At 47.3% G+C, this 13161-nt stretch overlaps 1 protein-coding gene, 1 long non-coding RNA gene and 1 pseudogene across 2 annotated transcripts in view; 1 reads left to right on the top strand and 2 right to left on the bottom strand.

The window, feature by feature from the left end:
- MBD5 (methyl-CpG binding domain protein 5) overlaps positions 1-13161 on the bottom strand; it is a 218320-nt gene that overhangs the window by 122355 nt on the left and 82804 nt on the right. The gene's annotated exons all lie outside the window — the stretch shown is intronic.
- LOC134944850 (uncharacterized) overlaps positions 1-13161 on the top strand; it is a 136964-nt gene that overhangs the window by 63976 nt on the left and 59827 nt on the right. The window lies entirely within an intron of this gene.
- Positions 2320-2438, bottom strand: LOC134946242 (5S ribosomal RNA; annotated as a pseudogene).

Here is a 13161-nt window from a genome sequence, read left to right as displayed (position 1 = left end):
AGATCGTCCAAGTACGGGATAATTGTGACACCCTGCCTGCGCAGGAGCACCATCATTTCCGCCATTACCTTGGTGAAAATCCTCGGGGCCGTGGAAAGCCCAAATGGCAACGTCTGAAATTGGTAATGACAATCCTGTACCGCAAATCTCAGGTACGCCTGATGAGGTGGATATATGGGAACATGAAGGTATGCATCCTTTATGTCCAGGGATACCATAAAATCCCCCCTTCTAGGCTGGCGATGACCGCTCTGAGCGATTCCATCTTGAACTTGAACCTTTTCAAGTATAGGTTCAGGGATTTTAAATTTAAAATGGGTCTGACCGAACCGTCCGGTTTCGTGACTACAAACAGGGTTGAGTAATATCCCCTCCCTTGTTGAAGTAGGGGAACTTTGACCACCACCTGTTGAAGATACAATTTGTGAATTGCATTTAACACTATCTCCCTTTCTGGGGGAGAAGCCGGTAGGGCCGATTTGAAAAATCGTCGAGGAGGCACCTCTTCGAATTCCAGCTTGTAACCCTGGGAAACAATTTCTATTGCCCAGGGATCCACCTGCGAGTGAACCCAGATGTGGCTGAAAACTCGAAGACGTGCCCCCACTGCGGCGGACTCCCTTAGCGGAGCCCCAGCGTCATGCAGTGGATTTAGTAGAGGCCGGGGAGGACTTCTGTTCCTGGGAACTAGCTGTGTTTTGCAGCTTTTATCCTCTGCCCTTTCCTCTGGCAAGAAATGACGCACCTCGTACTCGCTTGTTTCTCTGTGACCGAAAGGACTGCATTCGATAATGTGGCGCTTTCTTAGGTTGTGAGGGAATATAAGGCAAAAAATTTGATTTACCTGCCGTAGCTGTGGAGACCAGGTCCGAGAGACCTTCCCCAAACAATTCCTCACCTCTGTAAGGTAAAACCTCCATATGCCTCTTTGAGTCGGCATCACCTGTCCATTGCCGGGTCCATAGGACTCGTCTAGCAGAAATCGCCATAGCGTTGACTCTAGAACCCAGTAGGCCAATGTCTCTTTGAGCATCTCTCATATATAAGACAGCATCTTTAATATGTCCTAGGGTCAATAAAATGGTAGCCTTATCCAGGGTATCAATCTCCGTCGATAAGGTATCTGTCCACGCTATTACAGCACTACAAACCCAAGCCGACGCTATTGCCGGTCTGAGTAAGGTACCAGAATGTGCGTAAATGGACTTCAAGGTAACCTCCTGCTTGCGATCAGCAGGATCCCTGAGGGTAGCCGTATCTTGGGATGGCAGCGCTACCTTTTTGGATAAGCATGTTAATGCCTTATCCACCTTAGGGGAGGATTCCCACCGTATCCTGTCCTTTGCCGGGAAAGGATACGTCATAAGAATCCTTTTGGGAATCTGCAGTTTCTTGTCTGGAGATTCCCACGCCTTTTCACATAACTCGTTCAGCTCATGAGAGGGGAGAAAGGTTACCTCAGCTTTCTTTCCCTTAAACATGTGTACCCTCGTGTCAGGGACAGAGGGGTCATCAGTGATATGCAGTACATCCTTTATTGCAATAATCATATCGAATACTTTTAGCCAATTTTGGCTGTAACTTTGAATCATCGTAGTCGACACTGGAGTCAGCATCCGTGTCGGTATCAGTGTCTACTATTTGGGATAGTGGGCGCTTTTGAGACCCCGAAGGTCCCTGCAACATAGGGACAGGCAGGTGTTGATTCCCTAAATGTATCGGGGGTATACCGCACTGGAAGATAATGATGTATCCAATAGATATTATTAAGACCAAAATATAATGAGTACAAAGAGAAAACCAATGTTTTCTAATTTAATCTTAAATTTGGTGGTGCACCCTGAGTCAGTAATGAAACATGCAACAGAAAAAGAGAAAAGAAGACTCTTTTGTGGGCGCACTCTTATATGTATGTGTATAGAAGTCTCAGAAGAAACAAATGATAAAAATTATATGCAAATTTTATTAACAACAATCGGTAAAATGGTAGTAGAATATACTGTCAAAATTTATCAAAAAGAGGAGGGGGGGTTAGAAAAAGGGGAACACAGAACAAATTCTTTTACAGTGTAAATACTGAGTAATAGTTCTGGACTGCCTGGGTACGAAAATGCAGAAAATAACAGCTGGAGGCCTGAAAAAAATCTCTATAAGAATTCTAGGTAGGTATGTAAATAAAATTATAAGGATATTGGGTTGATGATAAGTCAGCTAGATCTCTTATGCATAATAATAAAGAGACGGATGGGGTAGATAAAGATGGAATGAGCAAGATGAATCTGCTGTCAGTGTTAGACGCTGAGCTAAACCGTCCAGAAACTTCTACTAAACTGAGTATTCCTCAAGAGTCTCCCACTTGAGTACTAACCCAGCCCGACACTGCTTAGCTTCCAAGATCGGAAGGATTCGGGCGTTGCCAGTGTGGTATGAAAGTAGAAGAGATATTTGATATCGAAGGCTCGGGAATCACTGATGAGAGTTCACGAAATGGAGAAGAAAAAGAGTAGATATAGATTGGAGAAGAAAATAGGGGATCTGCTGCCAATGTTAGACAGGGATGGTTACTCCTGAATCAGTGGTGAGAGTCCTGAAATTAGAGAAAGTTAGAAAACAAGGGAGGGGGGGGGGGGGGGGGGGGCGGGGGAGGAACAATGCTGGTCTAAGGTAGTTTAAGAAGGGTTGATGGTCGATAAGCTACTAATTACAGGGTGCTGATGGTACCTGTGATATTAATAATACTTGATGTTGTAGAAAGCAGATTGTAAAAATTAGCAGAAAGTTAGGATGATTTAAACCATGCAAAAACATCTGTTCTAACAGTTCTATAATAAATAAATTGGGACTTGTTATGTCTCACTGTTGTCAGAACTGCAGAGATACTTTACATAATAATAATAATAATAGTGGAAAATGCTACTATAAATCTTTGCTCCAGATGGATTAAAGGAAAGGCAGAAAGCAAAGAAGGAAGAAAAAGAAGAAGAAAAATTTGAAAAAATACGAAAAAATACTGAGCCAATAAATATGTCAGATTTATAACTGAACATAGCTCTGGTAACCCATTGTAGCTCAGCAATATCGTATGTAAAAAAAAATAAGAATTTACTTACCGATAATTCTATTTCTCGGAGTCCGTAGTGGATGCTGGGGTTCCTGAAAGGACCATGGGGAATAGCGGCTCCGCAGGAGACAGGGCACAAAAGTAAAGCTTTCCGATCAGGTGGTGTGCACTGGCTCCTCCCCCTATGACCCTCCTCCAAGCCAGTTAGGTACTGTGCCCGGACGAGCGTACACAATAAGGGAGGAATTTTGAATCCCGGGTAAGACTCATACCAGCCACACCAATCACACCGTACAACTTGTGATCTAAACCCAGTTAACAGTATGATAACAGCGGAGCCTCTGAAAAGATGGCTCACCACAATAATAACCCGATTTTTGTAACTACGTACAAGTATTGCAGATAAACCGCACTTGGGATGGGCGCCCAGCATCCACTACGGACTCCGAGAAATAGAATTATCGGTAAGTAAATTCTTATTTTCTCTATCGTCCTAGTGGATGCTGGGGTTCCTGAAAGGACCATGGGGATTATACCAAAGCTCCCAAACGGGCGGGAGAGTGCGGATGACTCTGCAGCACCGAATGAGAGAACTCCAGGTCCTCCTTAGCCAGGGTATCAAATTTGTAGAATTTAGCAAACGTGTTTGCCCCTGACCAAGTAGTTGCTCGGCAAAGTTGTAAAGCCGAGACCCCTCGGGCAGCCGCCCAAGATGAGCCCACCTTCCTTGTGGAATGGGCATTTACATATTTTGGCTGTGGCAGGCCTGCCACAGAATGTGCAAGCTGAATTGTATTACACATCCAACTAGCAATAGTCTGCTTAGAAGCAAGAGCACCCAGTTTGTTGGGTGCATACAGGATAACAGCAAGTCAGTTTTCCTGACTCCAGCCGTCCTGGAACATATTTTCAGGGCCCTGACAACATCTAGCAACTTGGAGTCCTCCAAGTCCCTAGTAGGTGCAAGGCACCACAATAAGCTGGTTCAGGTGAAACACTGACACCACCTTAGGGAGAGAACTGGGGACGAGTCCGCAGCTCTGCCCTGTCCGAATGGACAAACAGATATGGGTTTTTTTTGAGAAAAAACCACCAATTTGACACTCGCCTGGTCCAGGCCAGGGCCAAGAGCATGGTCACTTTTCATGTGAGATGCTTCAAATCCACAGATTTGACTGGTTTTAAACCAATGTGATTTGAGGAATCCCAGAACTACGTTGAGATCCCACAGTGCCACTGGAGGCACAAAAGGGGGTTGTATATGCAATACTCCCTTGACAAACTTCTGGACTTCAGGAACTGAAGCCAATTTTTTTTCTGGAAGAAAATCGACAGGGCCGAAATTTGAACCTTAATGGACCCCAATTTGAGGCCCATAGACACTCCTGTTTGCAGGAAATGCAGGAAACGACCGAGTTGAAATTTCTTTGTGGGGCCTTCCTGGCCTCACACCACGCAACATATTTTCGCCACATGTGGTGATAATGTTGTGCGGTCACCTCCTTTCTGGCTTTGACCAGGGTAGGAATGACCTCTTCCGGAATGCCTTTTTCCCTTAGGATCCGGCTTTCCACCGCCATGCCGACAAAACGCAGCTGCGGTAAGTCTTGGAACAGACATGGTACTTGCTGAAGCAAGTCCCTTCTTAGCGGCAGAGGCCATAAGACCTCTGTAAGCATCTCTTGAAGTTCCGGGTACCAAGTCCTTCTTGGCCAATCCGGAGCCATGAGTATAGTTCTTACTCCTCTACGTCTTATAATTCTCAGCACCTTAGGTATGAGAAGCAGAGGAGGGAACACATACACCGACTGGTACACCCACGGTGTTACCAGAACGTCCACAGCTATTGCCTGAGGGTCTCTTGACCTGGCGCAATACCTGTCCCGTTTTTTGTTCAGACGGGACGCCATCATGTCCACCTTTGGTATTTCCCAACGGTTTACAATCATGTGGAAAAAACTTCCCGATGAAGTTTCCACTCTCCCGGGTGGAGGTCGTGCCTGCTGAGGAAGTCTGCTTCCCAGTTTCCATTCCCGGGATGAAACACTGCTGACAGTGCTATCACATGATTTTCCGCCCAGCGAAAAGTCCTTGCAGTTTTTGCCATTGCCCTCCTGCTTCTTGTGTCGCCCTGTCTGTTTACGTGGGCGACTGCCGTGATGTTTTTCCCACTGGATCAATACCGGCTGACCTTGAAGCAGAGGTCTTGCTAAGCTTAGAGCATTATAAATTTACCCTTAGCTCCAGTATATTTATGTGGAGAAAAGTCTCCAGACTTGATCACACTCCCTGGAAATTTTTTCCTTGTGTGACTGCTCCCCAGCCTCTCGGCTGGGCTCCGTGGTCACCAGCATCCAATCCTGAATGCCGAATCTGCGGCCCTCTAGAAGATGAGCACTCTATAACCACCACAGGAGAGACACCCTTGTCCTTGGATATAGGGTTATCCGCCGATGCATCTGAAGATGCGATCCGGACCATTTGTCCAGCAGATCCCACTGAAAAGTTCTTGCGTGAAATCTGCCGAATGGAATTGCTTCGTAGGAAGCCACCATTTTTACCAGGACCCTTGTGCAATGATGCACTGTTTTTAGGAGGTTCCTGACTAGCTCGGATAACTCCCTGGCTTTCTCTTCCGGGAGAAACACCTTTTTCTGGACTGTGTCCAGAATCATCCCTAGGCACAGCAGACGTGTCGTCGGAATCAGCTGCGATTTTGGAATATTTAGAATCCACCCGTGCTGTTGTAGCAGTATCCTAGATAGTGCTACTCCGACCTCCAACTGTTCCCTGGACTATGCCCTTATCAGGAGATCGTCCAATTAAGGGATAATTAAGACGCCTTTTCTTCGAAGAAGAATCATCATTTCGGCCATTACCTTGGTAAAGACCCGGGGTGCCGTGGACAATCCAAACGGCAGCGTCTGAAACTGATAGTGACAGTTCTGCACCACGAACCTGAGGTACCCTTAGTGAGAAGGGCAAATTTGGGACATAGAGGTAAGCATCCCTGATGTCCCGGGACACTATATAGTCCCCTTCTTCCTGGTTCGTTATCACTGCTCTGAGTGACTCCATCTTGATTTGAACCTTTGTAAGTGTTCAAAAATTTTTTTAGAATAAGTCTCACCTAGCCTTCTGGCTTCAGTACCACAATATAGTGTGGAATAATACCCCTTTTCTTGTAGTAGGAGGGGTAATTTAATTATCACCTGCTGGGAATACAGCTTGTGAATTTTTTTTTTCCATACTGCCTCCTTGTCGGAGGGAGACCTTGGTAAAGCAGACTTCAGGAGCCTGCGAAGGGGAAACGTCTCGACATTCCACTCTGTACCCCTGGGATACTACTTGTAGGATCCAGGGGTCCTGTACGGTCTCAGCGCCATGCTGAGAACTTGTCAGAAGCGGTGGAACGCTTCTGTTCCTGGGAATGGGCTGCCTGCTGCAGTCTTCTTCCCTTTCCTCTATCCCTGGGCAGATATGATCTTATAGGGACGAAAGGACTGAGGCTGAAAAGACGGTGTCTTTTTCTGCAGAGATGTGACTTAGGGTAAAAACGGTGGATTTTCCAGCAATTGCCGTGGCCACCAGATCCGATGGACCGACCCCAAATAACTCCTCTTCCTTTATACGGCAATACACCTTTGTGCCGTTTGGAATCTGCATCACCTGACCACTGTCGTGTCCATAACATCTTCTGGCAGTTATGGACATCGCATTTACTCTTGATGCCAGAGTGCAAATATCTCTCTGTGCATCTCGCATATATAGAAATGCATCCTTTAAATGCTCTATAGTCAATAAAATACTGTCCCTGTCAAGGATATCAATATTTTTAGTCAGGGAATCCGACCAAGCCACCCCAGCTCTGCACATCCAGGCTGAGGCGATCGCTGGTCGCAGTATAACACCAGTATGTGTGTATATACTTTTTATGATATTTTCCAGCCTCCTGTCAGCTGGTCCTTGAGGACGGCCCTATCTATAGACGGTACCGCCACTTGTTTTGATAAGCGTGTGAGCGCCTTATCCACCCTAAGGGGTGTTTCCCAACGCGCCCTAACTTCTGGCGGGAAAGGGTATACCGCCCATAATTTTCTATCGGGGGGAACCCACGCATCATCACACACTTTATTTAATTTATCTGATTCAGGAAAAACTATGGTAGTTTTTTCACATCCCACATAATACCCTCTTTTGTGGTACTTGTAGTATCAGAAATATGTAACACCTCCTTCATTGCCTTTAACGTGTGGCCCTAATAAGGAATACGTTTGTTTATTCACCGTCGACACTGGATTCAGTGTCCCTGTCTGTGTCTGTGTCGACCGACTAAAGTAAACGGGCGTTTTAAAAACCCCTGACGGTGTTTTTGAGACGTTTGGACCGGTACTAATTGTTTGTCGGCCGTCTCATGTCGTCAACCGACCTTGCAGCGTGTTGACATTATCACGTAATTCCCTAAATAAGCCATCCATTCCGGTGTCGACTCCCTAGAGAGTGACATCACCATTACAGGCAATTGCTCCGCCTCCTCACCAACATCGTCCTCCTACATGTCGACACACACGTACCGACACACAGCACACACACAGGGAATGCTCTGATAGAGGACAGGACCCACTAGCCCTTTGGAGAGACAGAGGGAGAGTTTGCCAGCACACACCAAAAACGCTATAATTATATAGGGACAACCTTATATAAGTGTTTTCCCTTATAGCATTTTTTATATATTTCTAACGCCAAATTAGTGCCCCCCCTCTCTGTTTTAACCCTGTTTCTGTAGTGCAGTGCAGGGGAGAGCCTGGGAGCCTTCCCTCCAGTCTTTCTGTGAGGGAAAATGGCGCTGTGTGCTGAGGAGATAGGCCCCGCCCCTTTTTCGGCGGCCTCGTCTCCCGCTCTTAACGGATTCTGGCAGGGGTTAAATATCTCCATATAGCCTCCGGAGGCTATATGTGAGGTATTTTTAGCCAAAATAGGTATTCATTTGCCTCCCAGGGCGCCCCCCTCCCAGCGCCCTGCACCCTCAGTGACTGCCGTGTGAAGTGTGCTGAGAGGAAAATGGCGCACAGCTGCAGTGCTGTGCGCTACCTTTAGAAGACTGAGGAGTCTTCTGCCGCCGATTCTGGACCTCTTCTTACTTCAGCATCTGCAAGGGGGCCGGCGGCAAGGCTCCGGTGACCATCCAGGCTGTACCTGTGATCGTCCCTCTGGAGCTGATGTCCAGTAGCCAAGAAGCCAATCCATCCTGCACGCAGGTGAGTTCACTTCTTCTCCCCTAAGTCCCTCGTTGCAGTGATCCTGTTGCCAGCAGGACTCACTGTAAAGTAAAAAAATAAGAATTTACTTACCGATAATTCTATTTCTCGGAGTCCGTAGTGGATGCTGGGGTTCCTGAAAGGACCATGGGGAATAGCGGCTCCGCAGGAGACAGGGCACAAAAAGTAAAGCTTTCCGATCAGGTGGTGTGCACTGGCTCCTCCCCCTATGACCCTCCTCCAGACTCCAGTTAGGTACTGTGCCCGGACGAGCGTACACAATAAGGGAGGAATTTTGAATCCCGGGTAAGACTCATACCAGCCACACCAATCACACTGTACAACCTGTGATCTGAACCCAGTTAACAGTATGATAACAGCGGAGCCTCTGAAAAGATGGCTCACAACAACAATAACCCGATTTAGTTAGCAATAACTATGTACAAGTATTGCAGATAATCCGCACTTGGGATGGGCGCCCAGCATCCACTACGGACTCCGAGAAATAGAATTATCGGTAAGTAAATTCTTATTTTCTCTATCGTCCTTGTGGATGCTGGGGTTCCTGAAAGGACCATGGGGATTATACCAAAGCTCCCAAACGGGCGGGAGAGTGCGGATGACTCTGCAGCACCGAATGAGAGAACTCCAGGTCCTCTTTTGCCAGGGTATCAAATTTGTAGAATTTTACAAACGTGTTCTCCCCCGACCACGTAGCTGCTCGGCAAAGTTGTAATGCCGAGACCCCTCGGGCAGCCGCCCAAGATGAGCCCACCTTCCTTGTGGAATGGGCCTTAACAGATTTAGACTGTGGCAGGCCTGCCACAGAATGTGCAAGTTGAATTGTGCTACCAATCCCACGAGCAATCGACTGCTTAGAAGCAGAAGCACCCAGCATTGTTGGGTGCATACAGGATAAACAGCAAGTCAGATTTCCTGACTCCAGCCAACCTGGAAACTATATTTTCAGGGCCCTGATAACATCCAGCAACTTGGAGTCCTCCAAGTCCCTAGTAGCCGCAGGTACCACAATAAGCTGGTTCAGGTGAAACGCTGACACCACCTTAAGGAGAAACTGGGGACGAGTCCGCAGCTTTGCTCTGTCCGAATGGACAATCAGATATGGCTTTGTGAGGTAAAGCCGCCAATTCTGACACTCGCCTGGCCGAGGCCAGGACCAACAGCATGGTCATTTTCCATGTGAGATATATCAAATCCACAGATTTGAGTTGTTTAAACCAATGTGATTTTTTAGGAATCCCAAAACTACGTTGAGATCGCCCAGTGCCACTGGAGACATCAAAGGGGCTGTATATGCAGTACTCCCTTAACAACTTCTGGACTTCAGGAACTGAAGCCAATTTCTTTCTGGAAGAAAATCAACAGGCCGAAATTTGAACCTTAATGGACCCAATTTGAGACCCATAGACACTCCTGTTTGCAGGAAATGTAGAAATTAACCTAGTTGAAATTCTTCCGTGGAGCCTTCCTGGACTCACACCCTGGCACATATTTTCACCTAAGTGGTGATAATGTTGTGCGGTCACCTCCTTCCTGGCTCTGACCAGGGTAGGGATGACCTCTTCCGGAATGCCTCTTTCCCTTAGGATCCGGCGTTCACCCGCCTTGGCGTCAACGCAGCTGCGGTAAGTCCCGGAACAGACACGGTTCTTGCCGAATCAAGACCCTTCTTAGTATCTCTTGAAGTTCCGGGAACCAAGTCCTTCTTGGCCAAACCGGAGCCACGAGTATAGTTCTTACTCCTCTCCTTCCTATCATTTTCAATACATTGGGTATGAAAAGCAGAGGATGGAACACATACACCGACTGGTACACCGACGGTGTTACCAGAGCGTCCCAGCTATTGCCTGAGTGTCTCTTGACCTGGCGCTTCAGGTGGGACGCCATCATAACCACCTTTGGTCTTTCCCAACGGTTTACAATCATGTGGAAACTTCCAGATTAAGTTTCCACTTTTCCGGGTGGAATTCATTTATGCTGAGGAAATCTTCCCAGTTGCCCACTCCCGGAATGAACACTGCTGACAGTGTTATCACATGATTTTCCGCCCAGCGAAGAATCCTTGCTGTCATTGCCCTCCTGCTTCTTGTGTCGCCCCGTCTGATAACGTGGGCGACCGCCATGATGATGTCCTACTGGATCAGCACCGGTTGACTTTGAAGCAGGAGTCTTCCTAGGCTCAGAGCATTGTAAATTGCCCTTAGCTCCAGTATATTCATGTGGAGAGAAGTCTCCAGACTTGACCACACTTCCTTGGAAATTTTTTCCCTGTGTGACTACTCCCCAGCCTCTCAGGCTGGTATCCGTGGTCCCCAGAACACAGTCCTGAATGCTGAGTGTGCTGCCCTCTAAAAGATGAGCACTCTGCAGCCCCCACAGAAGAGACACCCTTGTCCTTGGAGACAGGATTATCCGCTGATGCATCTGAAAATGCGATCCGGACCATTCGTCCAGCAAATCCCCTGAGATCTGCCGAATGGAATCGCTTCGTAAGAAGCCACCATTTTTCCCAGGACTCCTGTGCATTGATGCACTGATACTTGGCCTGGTTTTAGGAGGTTTCTGACTAGGTCGAATAACTCCTTGGCTTTTTCCTCCCGGAGGAACACCTTTTTCTGGACTATGCCCAGAATCATTCCTAGGAACAGCAGACGTATCGTCGGAAAACAGCTGCGATTCTTGGAATATTTAGAATCCAGTCGTGCTGTCGTAGAACTACTTTAGATAGTGCTCTTCCGACCTCCAACTGTTCTCTGGAACTTGCCCTTTTCAGGATATCGTCCAAGTAAGGGATAATTTAGATGCCTTTTTTTTTCTTTGAAGAAACATCTTTTCGGCCATTACCTTGGTAAAAGGCCCGGGGTGCCGTGGATAATTCAAACGGCATCGTCTGAAACTGATATTGACAGTTCTGTACCACGAACCAGAGGTACCCTTGTTGAGAAGGGCAAATTTGGACATGGAGGTAATCCTTGATGTCCAGGGACACCATATAGTCCCCTTTTTTCCGGTTCGCTATCACTGCTCTGAGTGACTCCATCTCGATTTGAACCTTTTATGTAAGTGTTCAAAGATTTCAGTTTAGACTATGTCTCACCAAGCCGTCTGGCTTCAGTACCACAATATAGTGTGGAAAAATAATACCCTTTTCCTTGTTGTAGGAGGGGTACTTTGATTATCACCTGCTGGATATACAGCTTGTGAATTGTTTCCAATGCTGCCTCCCTGTCGGAGGGAGCCGTTGGTAAAGCAGACTTCAGAAACCTGCGAGGAGAAGATGTCTCGACTCTCCAATCTGTACCCCTGGGATAATACTTGTACTATCTAGGGGTCAACCTGCGAGTGATCCCACTGCGCGCTGAGACTCTTGAGACTACCCCCCCACCTTGAGTCCGCTTGCACGGCCCCAGCGTCATGCTGAGGACTTGGCAGACGCGGTGGAGGGCTTCTTTTCCTGGGAAGGGGCTGCCTGCTGCAGTCTACTTCCCTTACCTCTATGTCTGGGCAGATATGACTGGCCTTTTGCCTGCATGCCCTCATGGGAAAGGAAGGATTGAGGCTGAAAAGACGGTGTCTTTTTCAGCTGAGATGTAACTTGGGGTAAAAAGGTTGGATTTCCCAGCTGTTGCCGTGGTCCCCAGGTCCGATGGACCGACCCCAACTAACTCCTTCCCTTTATACGGCAATACTTCCATGTGCCGTATGGGATCTGTATCACCTGACCACTGTCGTGTCCATGACATCTTCTGGGTGATATGGACAACGTACTTATCTTGATGCCAGAGAGCAAATATCCCTCTGTGCATCTCACGTACATATATATAGAATGCATCCTATTAAATGCTCTATATGAATAAAATATTTTCAGTCAGGGAATCCGACCAAGCCAACCCAGCACTGCATCTCCAGGCTGATGGCGATCGCTGGTCGCAGTATAACCACCGTATGTGTGTATATACTTTTTAGGATATCTTTCCAGCTTCCTATCAGCTGGCTCCTTGAGGGCGGCCGTATCTGGAGACGGTAACGCCACTTGATAAGCGTGTGAGCGCCTTATCACCCTAAGGGGTGTTTCCCAACGCGCCCTAATTTCTGGCGGGAAAGGGTATAACGCCAATATTTGCTATCGGGGTAACCCCACGCATCATCACACACTTCATTTTATTTTATCTGATTCAGGAAAAACTACAGGTAGTTTTTTCACTCCCACATAATACCCTTTTTTGTGGTACTTGTAGTATCAGAAATATTCAACACCTCCTTCATTGCCCTTAACGTGTGGCCCTAATGAGAAATACGTTTGTTTATTCACCGTCGACACTGGATTCAGTGTCCGTGTCTGTGTCTGTGTCGACCGACTGAGGTAAATGGGCGTTTTTAACGCCCCTGACGGTGTTTCTGAGACGCCTGGACCGGTACTAATAGTTTGTCGGCCGTCTCACGTCGTCAACCGACCTTGCAGCGTGTTGACAATCTCACGTAATTCCCTAAATAAGCCATCCATTCCGGTGTCGACTCCCTAGAGAGTGACATCACCATTACAGGCAATTTCTCCGCCTCCTCACCAACATCGTCCTCATACATGTCGACACACACGTACCGACACACAGCACACACACCGGGAATGCTCTGACAGAGGACAGGACCCACACTAGCCCTTTGGGGAGACAGAGGGAGAGTTTGCCAGCACACACCAAAACGCTATAATTATATAGGGACAACCTTATATAAGTGTTTTCCCTTATAGCATCTTTATATATATCTCAATATCGCCAAAATCAGTGCCCCCCCTCTCTGTTTTAACCCTGTTTCTGTAGTGCA

The sequence above is a fragment of the Pseudophryne corroboree genome, chromosome 7 (assembly GCF_028390025.1).
Source record: "Pseudophryne corroboree isolate aPseCor3 chromosome 7, aPseCor3.hap2, whole genome shotgun sequence".
NCBI lineage: Eukaryota > Metazoa > Chordata > Amphibia > Anura > Myobatrachidae > Pseudophryne > Pseudophryne corroboree.
This window is presented reverse-complemented; position numbering and strand designations above follow the sequence as displayed.